This window comes from Astatotilapia calliptera, chromosome 23, assembly GCF_964374335.1.
Source record: "Astatotilapia calliptera chromosome 23, fAstCal68.1, whole genome shotgun sequence".
NCBI classification, from domain to species: Eukaryota; Metazoa; Chordata; class Actinopteri; order Cichliformes; family Cichlidae; genus Astatotilapia; species Astatotilapia calliptera.
Genome location: NC_137443.1, coordinates 42,911,953 through 42,936,978, shown reverse-complemented (window position 1 = coordinate 42,936,978; position 25,026 = coordinate 42,911,953). Strand labels below are relative to the sequence as shown.

General features: G+C 40.1%; 1 protein-coding gene, 2 long non-coding RNA genes and 1 pseudogene across 7 annotated transcripts in view; 2 read left to right on the top strand and 2 right to left on the bottom strand.

Moving 5' to 3' along the window:
- LOC145423962 (protein NLRC3-like) overlaps positions 1 to 25,026 on the bottom strand; it is a 197,522-nt gene that overhangs the window by 107,879 nt on the left and 64,617 nt on the right. The gene's annotated exons all lie outside the window — the stretch shown is intronic.
- On the top strand, positions 1,345 to 1,874 carry LOC145424021 (uncharacterized). Its single transcript, XR_013904972.1, has 3 exons — positions 1,345 to 1,527; positions 1,623 to 1,679; positions 1,805 to 1,874. It is a non-coding gene; the product is annotated as an uncharacterized LOC145424021 (long non-coding RNA).
- On the top strand, positions 10,479 to 12,768 carry LOC145424000 (uncharacterized). Its single transcript, XR_013904948.1, has 4 exons — positions 10,479 to 10,597; positions 10,715 to 10,966; positions 11,324 to 11,450; positions 12,390 to 12,768. It is a non-coding gene; the product is annotated as an uncharacterized LOC145424000 (long non-coding RNA).
- LOC113017060 (U6 spliceosomal RNA) lies at positions 16,207 to 16,304 on the bottom strand (annotated as a pseudogene).

Below are 25,026 nucleotides of genomic sequence, written 5' to 3'. Positions count from 1 at the left end.
TGATTTCTTTTTTACACTTAGAGTCTACCGCTTCTGCTTAGAATCAGAATCAGAATCAGAATCAGAATACTTTATTGATCCCTGGGGGAAATTATTTTTTGTTACAGTGCTCCATTTTAAACCAACATTAAGACAAGACAGACAATACACTAACTAAGAATAGTACAATATATACATATATATACATACATACATACATAAGTCACTTATAAATAAATATTTGGAAAAGAAACATGTGTAGTTGTAGCAGCAAACAGTGTGTTAAGTGGATGCGTTGTACAGGGAGATGGCCACAGGCAGGAATGATTTCCTGTGTCGTTCAGTGGTGCTTTTCGGTAATCTCAGTCTCTCACTGAACGAGCTCCTGTGACTGACCAACATGTCATGGAGTGGGTGGGAGGTGTTATCCAACATTGTCTTTATCTTGGACAGCATCCGCCTCTCCGACACCACCTTGAGGGAGTCCAGCTCCATCCCCACAACATTGCTGGCCTTACGGATCAGTTTATTAAGTCTGTTGGCATCTGCGACCCTCAGCCTGCTCCCCCAGCATGCAACAGCATAGAGGATCGCACTGGCCACCACAGACTCATAGAAAATCCTCAGCATTTTCTGGCAGATGTTGAAGGACCTCAGTCGCCTCAAAAAATAGAGACGACTCTGGCCCTTCCTGTAAAGTGCTGTGGTGTTTTTAGCCCAGTCCAGTTTATTGTCAATGTGTACTCCAAGGTATTTATAGTCCTCCACAATGTCAACACTGACCCCCTGGATTGAAACAGGGGTCAAGTGTTTCCTGGTCTTCCTGAAGTCCACGATCAGTTCCTTGGTCTTTGCCACGTTGAGCTGCAGATGATTCTGCTCACACCACGTGACAAAGGAGTCGACCACAGCCCGGTACTCTGTCTCATCATCCCTGCTGATGCATCCAACCACCGCAGAGTCATCAGAAAACTTCTGAAGATGGCAGGTCTCTGTGCAGTGGCTGAAGTCTGTGGTGTAGAGGGTGAAGAGGAAGGGGGAGAGGACAGTCCCCTGTGGTGCCCCTGTGTTGCTAATCACCTTGTCAGACACACACTGTGGGAGACGTACATATTGTGGTCTTCCTGTCAGGTAATCAACAATCCAGGACACCAGAGAAGCATCCACCTGCATCGCTGCTAACTTATCACCCAGGAGGGTCGGCCTGATGGTGTTGAAAGCACTGGAAAAGTCAAAAAACATGACCCTCACAGTGCTCGCCGGCTGGTCCAGATGCTTATTTGGGGTATGTATTTTTTTCTTCTTTTCTTTCATATACATTTTCCACGAAAAATAAAACTGAAAATGCTAAATCTTCTGTTTTAGAACAAAAATAAAACGATTACAATCAATGAAATTATTGAAACTGTGGAACAGCTGAAAAAACATGGCATCCAACTGGAGGACCATGCACTTCATAAAGAAGGCCCCTGGGGTCAAGTTTGCCTGACACTTGGTATTCAGAATAATCAAAATAACCGCTACAGAATTTGTGATGCATTTCGTCAGGTTAGTTCTTTTCACTTATTTTTTAAAAAAATATATTGTATTAAATTATTTAGTTAAAATCAAATTTATTAAAAATGTATGCCTGTTCTCTACAGAACTTGTCTATACCAGTCAAAGGGGATTCAGATAATGGACAAAAGCCACCAGAGCAGGTTCCATAAATAAAATTCTATGTGTTTGATATCAAATATGTTGGTATACCAAATTTTAGTCAATGTGTTACTGTTGAAATTATCCCTAAAATTAATATTGTTACGGGTAATGTCATTTTCAACAGGAAGAACTATCAGCTGCCGCTTCTCTGTCACCGGACATCTCCTCGCAGGAAGATGGACAGCTGTCTCCTGCGCAGGTCAGTCTGTCTGTACTTTCATAATTTCTCCTTAACACTTCCATGTAATTACACTAAAGTTACACCTCTCAACTCATGTAATAGCAACCAGAAGAACTATCAGCTGCCGCTTCTCTGTCACCGGACATCTCCTTGCAGGAGGATGGACAGCTGTCTCCTGAGCAGGTCAGTCATTAAAAATGCTTTCACATAAGTTATGATTGGCGCTAGGATCATTGTTTAAATGACCACTTTATGTTACATAAAAAATATTTTTAAAAACACAATATACAATTAAATAAAGAATTTTATCAAATGTTGTAACATAGAATGAAATTTATATTTCATGACACTTCTCAACATGAATTTTTGCTATATATTCTGACATTAGAAACACTGGTTGTTAATATACTTAAAATACACAAGTATTTCAGGTATATTTACTGATATTACGGTAGTTATGTAACATGGACAAAATGTTTTCTCACAAAATAAATTTTTCCTCTTTTTTAGCCTAACAGCAACTCATCTGATGATGGATTCATAAGAATCAGGGTCCCACTTGCAACAATTTTTTTTTTCCTGAAAAGGAAAGAATGGACTAATATAAAAAATAAGAGATCCCAAAGAGGATACAAGGGACTACAGTGGACAAATCTGATTTCAGACGGAATACGGACAGTGTTTCCATATTGTTCCTTTGCCTTCAAAAGGCACAGAGTCAAGGCTTTGGACTCAGTAAGAAAGGGCCCTTTCTTCTGGTGTCTGGGTTACTGCAGTTTTGAGGATTGTCCAGTCACTGTCACTGTCACTGTAGATAATGAAGACGATCTAAAGGCAAAAGTCAATTTTCAAGGTCTCGAGTGTGTGCACAACCACTATGAACTAAGAAGAAGACCTGTAAGAGCTCATAAGAGAGATAAAATTGGCCATGAATTGGAAAAGCAATTACCTAGAGCCATGTATCTGGAAACAATGAGCAAAATGGATGATGATGTTGTGCAATCGGGCTGTAGAGATGAAGTTCCAACTCCTCAAGTGTTGAGAAACATAGCCTTGGAAATCCGAAAGAAAAGTCGTCTTCATCATAATGAGATTATGAGTCTCCAGTTAATGGTGGCAAACAAGAAGAACAACCCAGAGGATGTATTGCAGAAAGTGATGTTACATCCAAAAGGTGTTTTTTTATGGTCTTCCAGGAGCATTGAGATTTTCCAGAGCCGCTGTCGGGAGGACATACTTTATTTGGATGCTACAGGAAGTATCATGAAAAAAAGAAAGGGTTCGCCTCCTTTCTATGTTTACGAACTTGTAGTAAGAAATCCACGGAAAACATCCTCTCCCCTACCAGTGGCTACATATTTAACATGTGACCATACCACTGCCTCAGTTACATGTTTTTTGGAAGCATTTCTGACTGATGTTGCAAGGGCCTTTGGGCGCAAAGCCATGCGTTCACCTTTAATGCTTATGTGTGATGGATCTATGGTCCTAATGCAAGCTATCTGTTTAGCTTTTGCAAAAAAAATCTCTCTGACACAATAAATCGTTATTATAACATCGCTTCGGGGAAAGGAAACAAGGAAGACTTCGAGGTTCCAATTCTTCACAGATGCCTTAGTCATGTTATGAAGAATGCCAAGGAGATCTGTAAAAAGTAGTAAGTGTAGTAGAGATGGACCGATCCGATATTACGTATCGGTATCGGTCCGATACTGACCTAAATTACTGGACCGGATATCGGAGAAAAATAAAAAATGTAATCCGATCCATTAAATATCACGAAAGCACCTCACAAAACTTGCAACACGCCGTAACTCACCTCAGAACGTTAGCACGTCGGAGCAGTATGCATCACGTGATAGAGCGGCTGTGGCATGCGGGACCTGTCGGTGGTCTGGATAGCATTTGGAGCTTCGCTAGCAACCCGGCATTTCATCTCCGACAAAGTTATCCCGAGAGAAGTAAAGCAAGTGTGTAAGTCCATCTCTGAATGTTTGTAAAGCATTCCTGCATTAAGCTTAACAAACGATATATGGAGCGACTGCCTCTTCTTGCTGCTACTTCAATCATGAAACTGCTTAACGATCAGCTGATCGGCTTTTCTGTCGCGAGTCCGTGTCTCTAGTTTGCTTTTGGCCCACTTTGCACCAGAAAGAGGAAACCAGCGGCTGAACAACAGCAGCACGTTTAAGCTTGATCAGCTGTTGTTAGAATTTATTTAATATTACTTTCTACTCGAGGATCTTTTTCTACGTAGCTGACGCTGGTAACTGTGCAGGGGCGGATCTAGCAAAGTTTAGCCAGGGGGGCCGATAGGGCATTAACAGGGAAAAGGGGGCACAAAGACATACTTTTCTTTCTTATTCTCATTTAAAATGTCTAGCTTTTAATAAATAATTATCTGACACCCAAAGTTTTAATTTGATGCAAAATAAATAGAAGTCCATTACTGTATATAGTAACTATTAAGTCTAATATATATACCCTAGTAAGCCATCTGTGCAGTCTGCAATTTTGTTGAAGAAAGATGTTGAATCTATTTAATATTTCTTGAAAAATAATTGATTTCTGTGCATTTTTTTTCACACTGCATCAAATTAAGGTTGGTTACGTCGATTAAGCATCATGAGGTGGAGCGTGAGGGGTGGTTCCCTATTTTTTATTTATTTATTTTTGTTGTTGCTGGGAGTTGGAACCCTATTAGTTAGGCTGCTTAATATTTATGCTAAGTACTCTTTAAAATACCAGAATAGGGAGGATGGTGTAGGTTTAAGTTTATTAGATTGATCAGTATTGCTGAACTATGAAATATTTTTTTTTGCATACAGGTATAACAGAATAGCTTTAGTGTAGTTGTTGTTTTAAACTTGAGTATGAACTTATACAAAATGCAGCAAGATATTTAAAAAAAAAACAGTTTTGTTGATTAAAAAACACTATATCGGATTCATATCGGTATCGGCAGATATCCAAATTTATGATATCGGTATCGGTATCGGACATAAAAAAGTGGTATCGTGCCATCTCTAAAGTGTAGTCCTTTTAATATGGTATTCACTTGTTTGTTTTTTATTGTGACATGTGACATGGCATTTCATTTTTCAATTTGGGAAAACATTATTACTGTTTTGGAAACACTTAAAGACAATTTTTTCTTTAACTGCAGTGCACCAAAGAACTACCATCTTGCAATGCACACTTTTGGAGTCTTCACTACTGCAACTTCCTTAAAAGACCTCACTGACATGGTTCAAAGTGCTGCAGTTGTTTTTGGGAGTCCGTGTAGTGGTGAGAATGTCGATAAACATTTTCACAACCTTCAGTTGTTGATGCAGAAAGCCAATGTTGATGTTGATGGCAATGACAGAAACTCAAAAGCTGATGAGGACCTGAAGGTAAACTGAAGTCAATTTTTATTAAAACTAAAGGCTAAACTTTTGCCTCTTATATATCTTTTTAAATACTTTGGAATAGCATAATAACTGTACCCTCAAACACAATAATAACATGGACTGAACCACCACTCACAACCACTAGCACTTTATATAGCCTCTGTAGAAACTGTCTACACCCTCACTTATCTTAACTGCACTACTGTATAGCTCTGTGTAAATAATCATTCTGTACATTCGATAATTTTTAATCCTACAACTGTTTACAACTTGCATAGTTCCCATTTCTGTATAGCTGTATATCTCAGATTCTGTAAAGTTATTTATTTCATATTCTGTATAGTTTTTCATATTTATATCCTGTTCATATCCTGTACATAGCTTGTACTCACTACAGCCTGTACATACTTATAGTTATAGAATATTCACAACATACTTCATACCGTGTACATTATAACATACCATAATAGACCCATTTCTGTAATATACTCACATATCTATATTATTGCTAATATATATTGTAATATATCTATATCACTAAAGCACTTCTGGATGGATGCAAACTGCATTTCGTTGCCCTGTACCTGTGCATGTGCAATGACAATAAAGTTGAATTCTATTCTATTCTATTCTATTCTATTCTATTCTATAATAATCACAAGTCACAAGTAATTTTAAATGTTTTATACAACATAATGTTGGGTTTTTAGATTATAGATATGAAAGATGAGTGCACACAATGTTCAAATCACATAATTATTCTGTTTTGTCTGTTGGCTAGGGAGTCAAGGGAAACAACCTCTTTGGGAGACATTTTAAGAAGCTCATTTCCAACACATCATTGGAGATGGATGGTGAGGCAAACCCTTACTACAGCAAGGGGCTCATGGAGCACATCAGCAAATATCTTCTTCCTTTTTCTGGATTATGGTCTGCAATAATGTTAGGTAAGCCATTTTAAAGTAGACAAGTAATTAGTTTATAAAATGAAATTACACACATCAATATTATTCTAATCTTCAAAATCCAAAGGTGACCTTTGAAGACATGGCACTGGGAAAATGTATGAGCAGTACCACAACAAATACAATGCCTTAAGAAAGATCAAGAGACAAGTAAGACACATGATTTTTAGTATATATACATATTTGTGTGGTGTGATTGAGAAACGGCGGGTCCAGAGGAGTCATCTGTATTGCAGATCATACAACATTGCACACAACAACAATGTGTATCTTTAAAAAAAAAATCACATTTAATGATTTCTTAATTTGATTTTTCATAATATTACTGAGAATAATAAAACGCAGGGGATAATGGAGAAGAGCCAGTGGGATCTGAAACATATCCGTCTACATTCGGGAAGGCTCACCAGGCTGGATGACTTTGTTGTCCAGTATCAAATCAGTCACACAGCGCTGCTGAAGGAGTACGAAGACTCAAAAAGAATGCTTCAAAGAAAGGTTTGCAAAATGACTGGCTGATGTCCATCAATGCTTTGCCGTTTCAAAATGGAACATTAAAAAAAAGTCTTCTTGATGTGGTGGGATATTGAGGTGCCCCACATTGTGATGTTATACAGTGGGGCAAAAAAGTATTTAGTCAGCCACCGATTGTGCAAGTTCCCCCACTTAAAATGATGACAGAGGTCAGTAATTTGCACCAGAGGTACACTTCAACTGTGAGAGACAGAATGTGAAAAAAAAATCCATGAATTCACATGGTAGGATTTGTAAAGAATTTATTCGTAAATTAGGGTGGAAAATAAGTATTTGGTCACCTCAAACAAGGACAATCTCTGGCTCTCACAGACCTGTAACGTCTTCTGTAAGAAGCTTTTCTGTCCCCCACTCGTTACCTGTATGAATGGCACCTGTTTGAACTCATCATCTGTATAAAAGACACCTGTCCACAGCCTCAAACAGTCAGACTCCAAACTCCGCCATGGCCAAGACCAAAGAGCTTTCGAAGGACACCAGGAAAAGTATTGTAGACCTGCACCAGACTGGGAAGAGTGAATCTACAATAGGCAAGCAGCTTGGTGTGAAAAAATCAACTGTGGGAGCAATCATCAGAAAATGGAAGACATACAAGACCACTGATAATCTCCCTCGATCTGGGGCTCCACGCAAGATCTCATCCCGTGGGGTCAAAATGATCATGAGAACGGTGAGCAAAGATCCCAGAACCACACGGGGGGACCTGGTGAATGACCTGCAGAGAGCTGGGACCAAAGTAACAAAGGTCACCATCAGTAACACACTACAACGGCAGGGAATCAAATCCCGCAGTGCCAGACGTGTTCCGCTGCTGAAGCCAGTGCATGTCCAGGCCCGTCTGAAGTTTGCCAGAGAGCACATGGATGATACAGCAGAGGATTGGGAGAATGTCATGTGGTCAGATGAAACCAAAGTAGAACTTTTTGGTATAAACTCAACTCGTCGTGTTTGGAGGAAGAAGAATACTGAGTTGCATCCCAAGAACACCATACCTACTGTGAAGCATGGGGGTGGAAACATCATGCTATGGGGCTGTTTTTCTGCCAAGGGGACAGGACGACTGATCCGTGTTAAGGACAGAATGAATGGGGCCATGTATCGTGAGATTTTGAGCCAAAACCTCCTTCCATCAGTGAGAACTTTGAAGATGAAACGAGGCTGGGTCTTCCAACATGACAATGATCCAAAACACACCGCCCGGGCAACAAAGGAGTGGCTCCGTAAGAAGCATTTGAAAGTCCTGGAGTGGCCTAGCCAGTCTCCAGACCTCAACCCCATAGAAAATCTGTGACGGGAGTTGAAAGTCCGTGTTGCTCGGCGACAGCCCCAAAACATCACTGCTCTCGAGAAGATCTGCATGGAGGAATGGGCCAAAATACCAGCTACTGTGTGTGCAAACCTGGTAAAGACCTATAGTAAACGTTTGACCTCTGTTATTGCCAACAAAGGTTATGTTACACAGTATTGAGTTGTATTTTTGTTATTGACCAAATACTTATTTTCCACCCTAATTTACGAATAATCATTTTAGGTGGGGGAACTTGCACAATCGGTGGCTGACTAAATACTTTTTTGCCCCACTGTAGCTTGGTTGCACCTGTGTGTCTTACTGGACATTTTTGTGTGTTTTGGTTTATTGTAAATTAAGGAAAATGTTGTCACAGCCTTTCACTTGTAATTCCTAAACAATGTTCAATGACTCATATTTTTGGTTCAGAAATTTAGAGTGGACGAAGAAAAATGGAAGGAACGTCGCCAAAAAAAGAAGAGGAGATATGTAACAGTATGTCACGATGAGTTGTGTGGCTGTCAGTGGCTGGACCCACGTGCAGGACTCGGAGACAAAACATTAACTTAAACGACGGCTTTATTTGCTGGAGAGTCACCTTTGGACGATACATAAACAACAACTTAAACTAACTAGACAGGAAATGCTGAAGGTAGACGACCATGGATACACACACAACAAACGTGGAGGACGCAACAACTGGCAGGGAAAAACACAGGGCTGAAGTGATTTGGGAATGTGAAACAGGAGGAGAACACAGCTGGGACTCATCAGACATGACAAGACAAGGGGAGGCAAAACTCAACACATTGACATAGTACACAGACTTTCAAAGTAAAACAGGAAACTGAACAGGCATGGACTAAACTAGGGGATACAGTGACAGAAATCAAACCCAAGAGAATCAAAACACATCATGAAAACAAAGATAACTAATACAAACAGAAAAACACAGAGCCCACAGACTCAGGACCGTGACACAGTACTCCGCAAGCCATTTCCTTTCAGGAGATCTTCAAAGACGGTATAAAATGTTGCGCAAATTTATCGTTCATATATAAAGACCAATATTTTGCATAACATTTTTTGTATTTCTTGTACACGATATTTATATAGGTTGCTTCCTCTATGGCCCCGAGTTCCCCTGTGCAGACTGGTAGAGTTGAGGATGTTACCTTGGAAACTCCAGAATTCCAGGTAGGATTGACAACTGCTAACATAAAGGATTCATCAAAGTAATAGTAATGCCTTCTTTTTCCATAGAAGATCCTTTCCATGACACAGTAATCAGTCATGGACACGTGTATGAAGGGCAAATCTTATTTATTTACATGTTGATATTCATGTTCAACTCATTCGATGTGAATATCCAGGATTTTGGTTGACTAGTTGTAACCTTAACTGACACACCCCCACTCCCCTCCCTCCAGAATTCCTAGGTAACAACCTAATATACATATCTTCCACTTCCAGCATTTGACTGCTCTCCGGCTTTTAAAGGTAGAACGGTAGAAGCCTGGGACTCCTAGTGTTAAGTGGGAGGCACCAAAATTCAAAATGAATGCAGTGATTACATGGTAAATTTTGGGAATAACTAAATAAATAAATATTTTTTCCTCAGTAGAAACTGAATGGGAAAAAGCATTCGGGAACATAGTTAGAGTATGGGAAAATTAACTTTGCAAGTGTTGCCATTACAGCTTTGAGTTTATATAGTTACCAGTGCTCAAGGGTGGCTGTAGCTCAGGTGGTAGAGCAGGTCATCTACTGATTTGAAGGTTGCTGGTTTGATTACTGGCTTCTCCTAGTCTGCATACCAAAAATCCAAGATACTAACCATAAATTGCTCTCCAGTGCATCCATCGATTGTGTGTGAATGTTACTTAGAACACACTTAGAAAAATCTGCTTGGGTGAATGCACAAGTTGTGTAAATCGCTTTGAGTGCTCAGAAGAGTAGAAAAGCACTTTATAAGAACCAGTTCATTTACCATTCAAGACTTGGAGTGATACATTTTGAATGAATTTTCCAAAGACATATTGTTAATAACAGTCCATAAACCTTTGTTAGAAATAACAAGATCATGTTCAATAGCTGGTAAGATCGTATGTTAAGTGTGTTTTTCTTTAATGAGGAGGTCCTGTCTTTGTGGAAGAAAAGAGACACAGAGGTTGTGGTTTCTGTGCTTCCCTCAACAAACCATGGTACGTCCATAATTATCCGCCACAGTGATTTGCGAACCCTTCGACCACACCTGTGGCTAACAGGCGAGGTATATCAATGATTAATTTAAGCACTCATAACCACAATAATTCGACTGTGTAATGTAATTCAATTAAAAGGACATTATCATGTAATTATTTATCATTAACACAATTTAAATTATATAAATTACATAGCTTTGTGTTTATGAAAATTCTTTACGTAGGTAACTGAAGGGCTTTTTCATTGTCTGGCAAAAAAGGAGCAAAAGGGGATCTACATTATGAACCATTACACAGCGGGCTTGATTTTCTTTGGTGATCGGACACAGCTTTCTCGCCAAAGCTTGCGGAACGTAAGATGACTGTCCAATGTCCATATAATTATGTTCAAATACATTTAGAAAGAATTACTGATTGAATGCTAATAGAATTCCACAAACTGTAAGAAATACATAAATGTTTTCTGACAGGTAAACTTCGATCAGTAGCAGGCCATTGTCACGTTTGTTAACATTAAAAATGTACACTGGAAGTTTCTGGTAAGCAACAAGATTATAACTTTAAAGCCTGTGTATTTTTTTAATGACGATATATTAATATTGTTTTAATGATTTATCTTTGCTACAATTCATCAATGCAGTGAATCACACTGTTTATCTCCTTGATCCTGCCCCAAGTTCATCAGAGGAGGAAGACTCTAAACTCGCTGCACGTAAATTCAGGTACTTAGGCTTCAACACATTTTGTTATATGCAAATAGGCTTTACAAGTTAGTTTACTACAACTGCATTTTTGTAGAAGCTTTTTGTACCTGGCCCCACAATGCGTGTTTCTCTGTTGGCATCCTCTTGGCCAGGTCTCATTTGCAAAATAAATCAGTACGGTTATTATAAAAATTATCAGGTGAACAAATTATTAAGACAATAATTCTGATGGCAAAAGAGCCAAACGAGACAGGCCAAAAAATAAATAAATAAAAAATAAATAAAATTCTCTTTAATTCTGTAAAATATCTTTTTTTTTTAAATTAGGAAATATGACATATACCAAATTGTATTCTGCTTTGTAATAATGTGCAGTGATTACTTAAAAATGAGGAGAACCCGCCACGCAAAAACAGAATGGGTCGACATTAAATGGAAGGGAGGTGTCTTGACCCATCCAGTGCAGAAGGATGGCTTCAGCTGTGGAGTATTAGTGGTGATGGTAAGTGATGATAATATACATTTGTATATAATTTCTTACTTGTTTGCCATGCCATCATGCCATGGTCAGAAGAATATCCACATCCATAACAGTAGCTGTAATAGATATGAATACATCTTAATTCTAAATTTCACAGTATACTGCACAAATTAAGTATATGGTTAATACTTTGGTGCCCTAAGTCATGCAGATTTTGTGACATACTCTTTTTAGGATTTGCAAATATTAAGGCTGCACAGCGATTGCAGATAGTACTTATACTTTAAAGAGAGCAAGTCACCGTAGGGAATTATTTCCTGTGTCATAATGGTGCATTATCAGTAATCTCATTCTCTCACTGAGCACGCTCTGGTGAATGGCTAGCACATCATGATGCAGGTGGTATGTATTGTCCAGCATTGTGGTTAACTTGGAAAACATCCACATCTCTGACAGCACCTTACGAGACTGTAGGGCCACCCTGTGGACTCACTTTATTGAGTCTCTGTGGCACTAGCATAACACAGGTTGCGACTCTCCACAACATTTTTATAGAATGTACTGAGTATTGCCCAACAGATGTTAAAAGAAGTCAGCTGCCCACACATTGGAAGCAGACTATATCTAATAACTAGTAACTAGAGATGTTCCCTATTTCAGTTATTCATCAGCTTAAAAGAATATACATGGCTCTGGCCCTTACTGTAGAGTGGAGTGTTATTTTTAACCCTGTCCATTTTGTTCTCTATGTTTACAAGGTATATCACATAGTTATTCATCCACGATGTCCATTTCAACAACTGAGTGTTAGAAGTTACCTGGTGTTCATAAAGACTTAAATCTATTTATTGCTCTTTGTTTTTCATACTGTTTATGCAAGATTATAAACATCAGAAATTTTATATTGAGCAGAATTGTTGTTTTTTTTTCACAATTAAAATTTTGAGTATTTCTCGGTAGATGTCACGGGCAGTGATGAAAGTATTTCCAGATTTTCCCGTCATGAAATTAAAAACATCAAAAGAGAAAATGGCAGAGTAAAGAAAATTGATGGCTGTGGAGATACTACAAGCATCAGGTTGGTTTGGGGGTGAATAAGAGAGAAAATGTGTGTGTGTGTATATATATGTATTTGAATGTATATGTGTGCGTGTGTGTAGACTGAAATGTATTATTCTGTTAGTAGTATTATTATAGTGCACAATGGCACTTTATGCTGTGGTCTAATCGATAGAAATTTTTAAGTACACAGTTTAACATATGCATGAATTGGCCTTCAATTAAAAATGTCTATCTAATGTGTTTTGATCCTGTATTTTAGTTTTTGACACTAACAGCAACTGTGCCATGTACCATATTATTATTATACCATATTATTTTCCAGTTTCTGCTGTTTTGTATTTGTTCTTAGGGTTTGAGTTGTGTGTTTAGTGTTTCTATTGTCCCTACCTGTGTCTTTCTGTTCTGTTCGTGTCCCCAAGTTGGTATTGTGAAACAGCCTGTGAGTTTCCTGTTTTACTTTGTAGGTTTGTGTCTCGTTATGCCCATTAGTTCCAGCTGTGTCCCCTCCTGTCTGCCTGTGCTCCTCGTCGCATCGTCTGTGTCTCTTCAGCCACTCACCCTCACACCGTTACACTCTCATGCCAATCCAGCAACAGGCAATCCACACAGGGTCAGGGACGCGTCCAGGAAATCTAGGTACAGGAAAGAACAGGTCAGGAACTGTAATGAACAGTACTGAGAATCAACTCAATGATTTAGCACAAACTGAGAAGACTCAACAAATCACCAACCTGTGGTCTAGAGTGTCCTGGTGCCACGTGCACTTATGGACACTCTTATGTTCGAACATGGTGTTCGTTATGGCCAAGCTGTGGTTTGCACAGAAGTTCAATAACAAAACACCACTCGGGTTCAGGTCCTGGGGTCCATTCCTCCCAATCACGCCCCTCCAGCTTTCACTGTTGTTGCCCACATGAGCATTTAAGTCTCCCAGTAGGACCCTCCAGTGTCCCACCCAGGGACTCCAAGAAGGCTGGGTACTCTGAACCCCAACCCGGAGGCACAGATAACAAACCCTCTCATCCACTGGGAGGAACCCCAACATACAGGCAGCAAGCTGAAGGGACACCAGGATACCCACCCCAGGCCGCCGCCTCTCACCAGGGGCAACTCCAGACTGAGACAGAGTCGAGCCCCTCTCCAGGAGGCTGGTTCCAGAGCCCAAGCCGTGTGTTGAGGTGAGCCTGACTATATCTAGCCGGTTCCTCTCAACCTCACGCACTAACTCAGCCTCCTTCCCCACCAGAGAGGTGACATTCAATGTCCCAATTGCCAGTCTTGGGGTTTGGTTCGCTCCTGGGCGGCGCCCACAATGCACCCAACACACATTAGTTGGTATCAAATGAGCACAACTCATCATTAATCCCACTCCATGGTCCTTAGGGTGGCACAGTTGCTTCACTCTCTCCTCTTATTCCATTAGAAAGCATTCTGTATGTCCCTAATATAACTGAGAACTTCAATAAAATCTCTGAATCTAACAATATAAAAATGGCACCGAGTCTGTGTCTGCATTTGTGTGACATTAATGTTCCACTTTAAGTTGGAGGTTTTGACTCCCACTTTTAACTCCTTCTCTTGTGGACGATCATACAGCTGGCTTCTTGAAAGGAGGGTGGGTGGGGGGCACACTACAGCCAAACTACACAACAGGACAAATGAAAAGAACAATCACAACTTCTCCTGTATCAGTGTGTTGCAGTGATTGTTTAGTTTTACTATCACTCAGTGTTTCTCATCAAAGGCAGTGCAACTGTCTGTGACACTGTGGCACTCTGTCAAGATTTTTGCACATTTGTGTCTCCTTTATAAAGTCAAACAGGATTTTGAATTGTCTGACATTTGCACGGGAATCTGGAGGAGGGAGACGGGCCTTCTTCAGTTTCCTAAGAAACTGTAGTAACTCTAACTCTACTCTAAGAGAGAGATCCACTAATGCCTCGCACCAACACAAACTGGGTTCTGGAGTCAAAGAGCTGTTAGTGTTTACAAATCGAGCGCAGCGACAGGATTGTGTGTCAGAGACAGAATCTCAAAGATTTTTGTGGCCCTGATGAAGACCCAATTCTGGACATTCAAACTGTGTTATTAGTGTTTTTAACATCTACAGATCATTATCCAGATATTTAATACAAATAAGCATGTCTTATATTTGTGTTTTATAGATTTGAACTCACATCTCCTGTGTTTAGAAAACAGCAGAACTTTTGTAATTGGCCCAAAAAACGAACCATGTCTGTAAGCGCTGTTTTGAGCCTTTTAGTATATCTTGCCCTAAACAGCCTGTTGCTGTTACAAAGCAGAGAAAACATAGTGGAGTCTAATTGTTGCACCGTGGAGCTCAGCTGAACTCAGTTCTGGGAGTTGAAATCAACAGAAAGTGTTTCATTTGACACTGAAACAGTTTCTTTTCCATCCATGAAGGAAGCTTTTGTATTTCACTCAGCAAAATATACAGTCTGGACTGCACAACATTTCAGACTGCATGTGGTCTGTGCACAAAAACATCGAGCTTCATGGACACACGCAGGTCCTGCTCCACTTCCTGCTGTTGCCATGGCTTTGCTCTCGTCTTGCATTCAGTTTAATTACAGCTTCTTATTCAAACTCTGCACGTCACTAATTCCTGGTCTCTCCTTGTTGAATACTTTTTATCTTCAGCTGTCCTTGAAATCATTGAAAATCATACAGTTATGTCTATAAGACTTTGGACAGAAACAACTTTCTCTAACTTTGGTTCTGTAAATTACAACAATGAATTTGAAATGATACAACTCAGATGTAGTTTCAGCTTTAATTCAGTGGGTTGCATTAAAATGTGAGGAACTAAAGCATTTTTTAGAATTATCCTATGGAGCTCCGCAGGATGTGCTGTATCAAGCATGCACCGGGACGAAGGAAAGACGGGTGGACTTCCTGGTGGAGCTTGCAAGAGAGCTGGCTCACTCTCATGTAGCTGGGAAGAAGGCAAGAAAAGAACAGTTGCTTTGGACACAACCCTCCACACCTAGCCCTGGAAAAAGAGCCATGTGTCAGGTCAAACACAAATGCAAGAACAATCATGCCACTGTGCGATGTGTTCACTGCTACAGATACACATGTGGTAAATGCAGACTACAGATACCATGGCAGTGCCAGGATTGTGAGTGATTGCTGAAAATGTTGAAATGTACTCACTCGCTTTTTATTATTATTTGTAAATATGTGTACAAATGGTTGGTTTTTTTGTACTGTTTTTATCAATAAATCTCAGCAACAAAGGACCTACACCCATGTGCGTTGATTTCTCCCTAAGATGGCAAACTGAAACACAAGTTTCCTTGTGGCTCAGGAAACTAACCACTCCAAGTTGGTGACTTTTGGAGATTTATTTTCCTGGATGATTGAGAATGCATCAAGACGAACACAAAAGGAAGTTCACCGCTTTTAGCAGCTCCCCCCCAGACAAACAAAGAGGCAGTTGGCAGTTAGAAATCAGCAATCATTCACACACCCCCACTCCCCTCCAGAATTCTCAGGTAACAACCTAATTTACATATGAATGACTAGCCAATTTAGCTTCCACTTGGCTGAAGCTAAAGCTTAGCTAAAAGCCTACCAGCCATTTGGCAACTCAGCCCATCACACGTCCACGTCTCTCCTTGTTTATTATGAAAGGGTTGTGTTTCCATGTTCAGTGTGTTTCATTTTGCTTCCCCTGTGGTGTCAGGTTCATTTGTGTCAGCTGTGTTTCACGAATTTGCGTGTCATCCTTGCGCAGGGGCCATGCTAATCTTCTCTGTATCGTATCCAATTTAGTGTACGCGCTTGCTCAGCTGTGTTTCCACTTCCCTCCTTTCTCTTCTGTGTATTTAAGTCCGCTGTCTTCCTCTGGGCAGTGTTGGTGCGTTTTCCTCCGTTCACGTTATTCCGGGTTTCAGGTTATCTCCTGATTCTGTTTAGGTCCATGTTCATGTTCATGTTTTTTCATCAGAGTTTCTCGCATGCACCTCCTCGGATTCATGTTCATGTTTTTCTTGTCATAGTTGTCATAGTCATACCGAGTTATTCCCAGGATAGGTTTTAGTTTTAGTTTCCGCCCCTGTTTGCTGGGCCTTGTTTTGTGTTCGTGTTTTTCAACCTAATAAATGGTTTGTTTTTTTGTTAAGATTCAGTTCCATCTCTCCCTTGTCTGCTTCCGGGTTCATATTGCAATCACATCAGCCACAGTGACAATAAACTTATTTTGATTTTTAACTTTCTTTATTTTTTCAACAATATTATGTATATATAAACATTTTGCATCTTACAATATAAAGCCTGGATCCTGCACATATTGCACTTTGAACTTTAACTGTGTTGTCTGTTTATTGGAGATTGTACTACTTGAATTCATTATCCTGGTGATATAACACATTAATTCTCCATTTGGAATCAATATAGTATATAATACAGTATCTGTCTATCCATCTATATAGCTATTGAATTGAACTGGAGTGAATGGAAGAGAATTAAATAATGGATTTCATGTTCATGTTTATCTATGTTGTAACAGTGACGACTTGAGACATCTGTTTGGCACTATATGAAGAGAATTAAATAAAATGTAAATGAAAATGATATTAACTGTATTTATACATTTTATATTTTTGGATGAGACACTGTCAGTGTGCTGTTATATAACTCAGGTATTTTTAAGGCCTGACTGGTGGCATTGGTGCCCATTGCTTTACTGTGCTGTTGGATGTGTATGTGGGCTATCCCTTGTACCTGACATTTGATTGGGCATCACTGTGTTGCTATGGTATGATCCTGGTAGTTGTTGTTAATAAAACAATAACAAATTCAAATTCAAACATTGCTGCATTCTTCTGTCACTGAGGATTCCAAACCTGCACTCAGTCTCCTCATTACTTTGGTATTGAACAGACAAACTTTGGAGCTCCTGCAAACTTTATTCACAAACTGCAAATATTTTACACAAATCTGCGACTGACAACAAGCACAGAGACTTCAAACAATCACTGAAGTAAGGACTGAAAGATTTACTTTTAAACAATAATGATTAAGACCTTTTTCGTAAGGTTGTTTTCCCTTGATTGCCAGCTGTTACTGTTTTTATCTTCATATCTTTCATATTTGTCCACCTAAACAATGCTTTAATGATACAGTTTGAGAAGTTTGATATGAATTTATCCAACTGACTTGAAACTGAAACTGACAACTGTCCTGTAATCTTACACAGAGAAACCAAATCCTGCGTCTTTGCCTTGACAGACGCCTAAAATGGCTCGAGCTGTGGTAAGTTACCCTTCACTGTGTCTGTTTCTAAACATTAAATCGTGTGAATTTTTAAAGAAAAATCCAACAACAACAATAATAATATGTAACAGAGCAAAACGTCAGATGACTTAAATGTTCCTCTGCAACACAAAGTCAAAGTCTGCCTCCTCCACAGGCAAAGGAGAAGCTCCCACACTCATCCAGTGCAGACCGTTGTGCTCTGGACAATGAAGTTCCCGCTTTCATGTTCCGACCTATCAGCGCACCTGCATGTGAGCTCCTAAGTCCACCACCTGCTGATGCCAGCTTTCAGTCGAAGGACACAGACAAGATCATTCATCCAGATTTGAAAAACGATCGTTCATCCCTGGATGATGACGTGACGTTTTTCATGTGTCCTACTGATGTTCCTCTGCCTCCGAGACCTCCACCCACTGCAGAGTTAGGTCTCTGCAGAAAGCGCAGATATTCTACTGCTTTTTCTGTTAATGATGAAGAGGAACATTTGATGCCCAAACGCATGAGGCTGATGAGTTCTGATGTTCCAGTTTCTTCAGTTCCTCCACCTGCTGATGCCAGCTTTCATGCAAAGGACACAGACAAGATCATTAATCCAGATTTGAAAAACGATCGTTCATCCCTGGATGATGACGTGATGTTTTTCATGTGTCCTAGCGATGTTCCTCTGCCTCCGAGACCTCCACCCACTGCCGAGTTAGGTCTCTGCAGAAAGCGCAGATATTCTACTGCTTTTTCTGTTAATGATGAAGAGGAACATTTGATGCCCAAACGCATGAGGCTGATGAGTTGGGATGTCTCTAAGTCTCCAGCTGCTGAGAAGGAGTATGTTTGCTTTACTTGTCCTGAAGACAAGAGGTCTGAGTTACCTCTCAGCTCCCTCCAAGGCCATCCACCATCACAGGTCAATAATAATGACACTGACCAGTGTACCATTCTGCTGCCTCCTGAAATCCCAGTACCTCCAAGTCCTGCCCCTGTTGGAGTTCTAGAAACTGTTGATTTTCCTTGTGTTGATAATTAAATACATGTTTGTGGTAATAAATACATTTTTGAGCAAATACATGTTGAGATGATTTGGTTGATTATGATGGTTATAATTATCCAAACAGTATTATTCCTAATAAGATCTTTACTTTTTATACTTATTTTCTCCATGAACTATTTTGATGTCTATTTTGAAGATCCACTCATATCATGACAGTATGCTTATTCTCAGTAGAGTGTATAGCCACATGTGAACAAATAATAAATTAAAGTCACTCATTAACAACTTACCACATACGCCGGAGCTGAATTCAAGATGTAAGCAGACGTTTCACAGATATCTTGGTTGTCTTTCCATTTCCTACACTAACAGTATCCTGAGAATTGGCTTATAGAGCTGATATAAAGGTGAAATTTGATGACTTAATCGAAGCATCATCAGCTTAAATGCAAATGAATCCACTGTACTTGAGGTAACCTAACACTGACCATGAACGCCACAATCACTGTGCGCCAGTCCAACACAGTGCTTTACTGTGAACTCACCACAGTACTGCAAACTAAAGTGTTTATCTTCCAGTCCAATCCAATCCATCTTTATTGAGAAAGCACTTTAAAAAACCCAGGACAAAACCAAAGTGCTGTACAGTAAATGAGTTAAGAACAATAGAATAAAACATAACAGTAAAAAAATAAAACACATAATACATAAAAAATGTAAACAGCCCTATATTTCAAAACAAGATAAAACAGCAAAAATAAACTAAAAAACTCAAACTAAAAACCAACATCTTACAAGGTGTCAAAGGTCAGGGTGAAGAGATGAGTTTTCAGGAGTGATTTAAGAACAGGCAGAGAAGAAGCCTGTCTAATCTCTAAAGGCAGATCGTGTCACAGTTTCAGAGATGCTGCAGCAAAAGCACGATGTCCTCTAAGTTTACGCTCAGTCCTGGGAACATTCAGGAACAGCTGATCAGCTGACCTGAGACAGCGGGTGGGTTTATAAGACTGTGGCAGCTCAGAGAGTTAAGATGCAGCTAGGTCATGGAGAGCTTTAAGAGACATTAATACCAATAAGCTGCTAACATGATGTTGTATTTTATTTACATGTCTGTTTTAGCACTTTAACATTTGCATCTGTCTAACTGGCTAACCATGCAAGACTATTGTAAGCATTGCTCTGTAATAGTGCGACATTTTGGACCCCAGGAGGTCCTTCTGTATCTGCACGATGTTTGACCTGCAGTCTTTATAGCCGCCTATGTATATTCTTTTAAACCTTTTTATTGTTTTTAAATGATAGTTACGGACCAAATGTTAAACTATATAGTTGAATATATAGTTAAAGTGTTTCTCTAGATACAGAGAAAGGTTTTACATCAAAAGGTCATCTGTCTGCATATAAAACAGAAGCTTTCATGCAGATGCACTTCCTGTTTACAGACTTTGAGGTTTAGGTAGTGACGGGGGTGATTTACTGAGCGTGTAAGTTTTCCTCCTGTCAACACACTCTACAATGCCGCCCACATGCCACTCCTGTCCAGTCTTGAAAGCAAAACATGTATGTATAGTATAAAATGGTGAAATGCTGATTTCCATGTTTCAATTGAATCACTTGATTGTAATCAATTGATTGCAGAGACTTTTGTCAAGACCCTATAGAATCAGAAGTCCCGTGAACATGCACTAATAAAAGCTGCAGTTGTAATAAGGGATAAAGTAGTGTGCACAATATGTGTTTGGATAAGATGTCAGTAATGCATTCACATTAAAATCATAGGGTTTCTTTCTTTTTCTTATTTTTCTTACATATCATGTAAAAAACACTCCTGCAACATTTTTTCTCTGCCACAGATTTAGGAGAGGAAGAGTCCAGCATTTCAACACCTGTGCAAATGTTAGTTTATTTGATAGGTGCATCAGTAGTAATTATTTAAATTAGAGTTTTCAGCAGTGTTGTTGTATTTACAGCAAAGTGCCTGCAAAGTGTAAAAACTAATTAACTGATGATACTAGACCCTTAAAAGAGATAAACACCACTAGTCAAGTCATAATGGCTACTTACAAATACATAACCACTCAACACAACCCACACAGTGATCTAATGCACAAAAACAAAGGAGACTTAAACTGGCTGAATCAATTACTGTAAAGAAAACATGGAGGAAGGCTTCCTGTGGTGTCTGGCTGCAGTATAGGTCATAAACCTGCCTCCTGCATTACAGCAGACAGGTCAGGGGTCAAATGAAAAGCAAAATGTTTACCTCAGATAAGGGATGCACCGATACCACTTTTTTGGAAACGAGTACGAGTACTTGCATTTCAGTACTCGCCGATACCGAGTACTTAATAAAAACATGATTTAAATTTACAGGTAACAGCTTTAGTCCTATAATTTAACAACAAAAAAACAAGGGACTGGTTTGGAATTAAGAACATTTATTTAAAATGAAAAGCATGTTGTATGCAACATATTACAGAATAAATAATTATAAAGAAAATTTAAACAGTGACAGTGCAACTCAAGTATTTTTCAGTTTATTTTAAACTCTGCTGCGTTGGACAACACAAGGGGCATTAATAAACATCTTTGCCATTTAGTGCACAATATGTGAATAAACTAACAACATCCACCGACATAGAACTGTGGCAGTCAGTGCAACTGAGGTAGGTATTAACATCAAGTCTAAGATGACTCACTAAATGGAGAGAAACAGTGAGTGGCAGGGTTTTTTAAGAAAAGTAGCTTTTCTGCATCATCAGCAGTCAGACTGTTTCTGTTTTCATCTATAATGTGTGACACTGAGCTAAAAAGCCTTTCACTGTCCACACTGCTACATGGGGCTGAGAGCTATTTACAGGCTATTTTAGCCAAAGTGGGGAACCTGATTTTGTTGACACCCCAGTACTTCAGAGGACTGTCTTCACGAGGGCTTGGGGCCTCTCCGAGGTATGTGTCGAGCTCAATGGCAGCACCTGCTGCCAGCGGCAGCCTGGGCCTTGAGGAACAGTTTAGCAGGAGGTTCTGCAGCTTCTGCCCGACTCCCCTCTGCCTCACCTCTAGAAGCTCCTGCTTCAGGTGCAGCTTGGCCTCTGGAGCAGTGTTGTTGGAGAAGAAGTGATCTTTATACCTGCACAAAATTCATAAATGTATTAATATGTGGAAAAATAGGACTGATGTCATGTAATACGTGCTCTTCCAGCGTGTCTGTACGTCCTGCTGCAGTCTCTTTATTGGCTGGTTGAGCTGTCCCTGAATGTCCTCGAGGCGGGAGTAGGCTAAGGCGGAATGTTTAAAATGCCCAACTATTTTCCGTCCCACTGCTTTAGCATCAGCTATGCTCCTCTGTGCTAATAAGCGTGGGTAAATAAGCGTGGGCAAACTCTTTGTACTCGTTGTCGTGTTGGGATTTTAGGTGCTTGATTAAATTACTTGTGTTAAATGCGCTACCTTTAGAGCCTCCTCTGGACAATTTCGATGAGCACAATTTGCAGTCCGCCTTTGTTTTCGTGTCTTCGTTCACTTTGAAATAGTTCCACACGGCTGACTTGTCTCGCCTCGCCTTCTCCCCGCTCTGAGACGCAGCCGGGGCCTGGGGGCGGGCACTCGGCGCCTGTGATTAACCCCTTACATGCCGCTCAAACATAGACAGGTCTCAGACCGTGGTATCGGTCCTCAGTATCGGGGAACTTTTAACAAGTACTTTAGAAAATGTGGTATCGAGGCCGATACCAGATACCAGTATCGGTGCAACCCTACCTCAGATTAAATATTTCCCAAAGTAAATTGGACTGAACTGGCCAGTTAAATACACGAGGGGATACGAATAGAAAATAAATATCTAAAAACAAAGAATGAAAACCAACTATTAATTTAATACTTAAGTCTGTGAAGGTTCTCAGTCATCCAGGTCATCGTAGTCTAAGGAGCTTGGAAAGAAAAGCGTCTGGACTTCTTGAGTTGCTTGAAGACGTTTCACCTCTCATCCGAGAAGCTTCTTCAGTTCTAAGGGTCAATGGTGGGGAGTCCCAGACTTAAAACCAGTGGGAGTTTCCCCCCAAAGAGGGACAAAGGACCCCTGATGATCCTCTACCTAATCACATGAGCCAAGGTGTGAAAGCGGATGTGGGTCCTAATCAGCCAGGGTCTCGGGTGAGCTCATTGTGAAACCTGGCCCCACCTTATCATGTGATTTCCTGAGGTCAGATGGCCCAGGATGTAAATGGTCTGAGATCCCTTCCCAGACACCTTAACGTCCAGTGAAAACAACACATCATTTTCTCTCCAGTTACCCTCAGCAGTCCAACAGACCTCCAGCACCAGTAAAACATTAACCAGAAATAGTTTATGGGACATGTGTCGTTATTTATGTTTGTGGAAATGTGCATTAAAATTAAAATAAAGATGCTGGTGTCTGACGTTACTGACTTCCCAATTGTGTGGCTTCTGGTGTGGCCTTCACAATTCAATTTTCAATTCAATTTTATTTTCTCAGCGACAAATCACAACAATATTATAAGGCAGACCCTACAATAATACATACAGAGAAAAAGCACAACAATCATATGACTCCCTATGAGTGAGCAGTCTGGAGACAGTGGGAAGGAAAATCCCCCTTTTAACAGGAAGAAACCTCCAGCAGAACCAGACTCAGGGAGGGGCGGGGCCATCTGCTGCGACTGGTTGGGATGAGAGAAGGAAGACAGGATAAAGACACGCTGTGGAAGAGAGACAGAGGTTAATAACAGGTATGATTCAGTGCAGAGAGCTGCATTAACACACAGTGAGTAGGAAAGGTGACTGAAGAAGAAATACGCATTGCATCATGGGAATCCCTCAGCCACATACACCTGTTGCACTACACAACAAATGCAAGCATGTCAGTTTTATTCATTTTATGCTCATCTTCGTACAAATTTTAAAGGTAATGCAGTCAAAACTTTGTAAGTATCTGAGTGATTGGATGAAGCGGTTTGATGACGTAACACGTATTAGATTATAATATTATTTTATGCCATGTTAGACCCCTAATTAAAGATGGTGAATTATTATGTAGTTTTAGTTGGCATTATTCTCCTGAATTAGAAGAAGCTGATAACTATTGCATTAGTTAAACTGATTTGCATTACATTAAACTGCTGACTTGTTGTGAATGAATGATATTGTTTTATGATGCATTATACTGCTGAGTTATAAGAAATACTGTTCGCAGAAAGTTATTGTCTTATTTGTCTGATTAGAAGAGAACAGAATATACTGGAGTTTTCTGCCCCATCTCAGCAGGAGCAGATAGACGGGGAGCCAAGGTCGTAGCTTAGGCGCTGTGTGAGAGAAAGCATGTGAATGTTTAGGCTTTTTATGATAAGGTGGAGGCACCAGAGGCTATAAGAGTTTGAGCAATGCTCCACCATTTTGAGATCTGAGGCTGTCTGCATCAGTGTCCATCTCCCACGCGTGTGATCATTAAAATCATCGTTTGACTCAACCCGACCGGACCAGTGTTGTTATTGTGGTTTTTTCTCTTGTCTCCATCCCCAATATTTTGAACCATAACATTTTGGGGGCTCGTCCTGTGGTATTGGGGTGGAATTTAAAAGTTTGGACGGTCCGAGGTTGTCGAACGGACAGGCACGAGCCAGTGGTCTTATGTGAGTGGGCATAAGCCGGCTTATCTAAAGGTAAGGCACTACCTGTTGAATTATTTCCAAAGTGTGCCAAATTGGATATGACTAAATTAAAGTCTACTCACTGAAATTACTGGTAGAGGGTCTGTTTTGATTTTGATGAGGCTCCGTGTGTGTTATGCAGTTAAAGTCGGCTAAGAGTCTTTAATGAAGTTGAAAAAGGAATTGAAAGAAATGCTGGGTTCGAGTCCCAAGGAATTGAGTTAGAGTCTCAAGTAGTTTGATAGGGAATTGGTCATTTTGTTGGTTAGAGTCCAAATTGGTTATAGAGTGGACCTGAGTGGTCAGTTTGTGGGTTCGAGTCCCCATTGACCTCTAGGTGGCACTTGCCTTAGTCATACTCTTGTTTTAGGGCGTTGACTGGTGTTTCAAATTGTTATAAATTATTATAGAACGGCGGTTAGAGTCCGCTAAGAAGCGCATAGCCCGGAGGTTACGCTCCCTCCTGGCCGTGGACGCGCGGTCTTGACCTGTCGGCGAACAGGGTTAGTTCAGTTTGGCTTATCTGTGGGGTACAGGGCATCCTGAAATAAGCTAGGAGTTAGAGTCTCCTCACCGTTTGGAACGGTGTGATGTGCTTTTT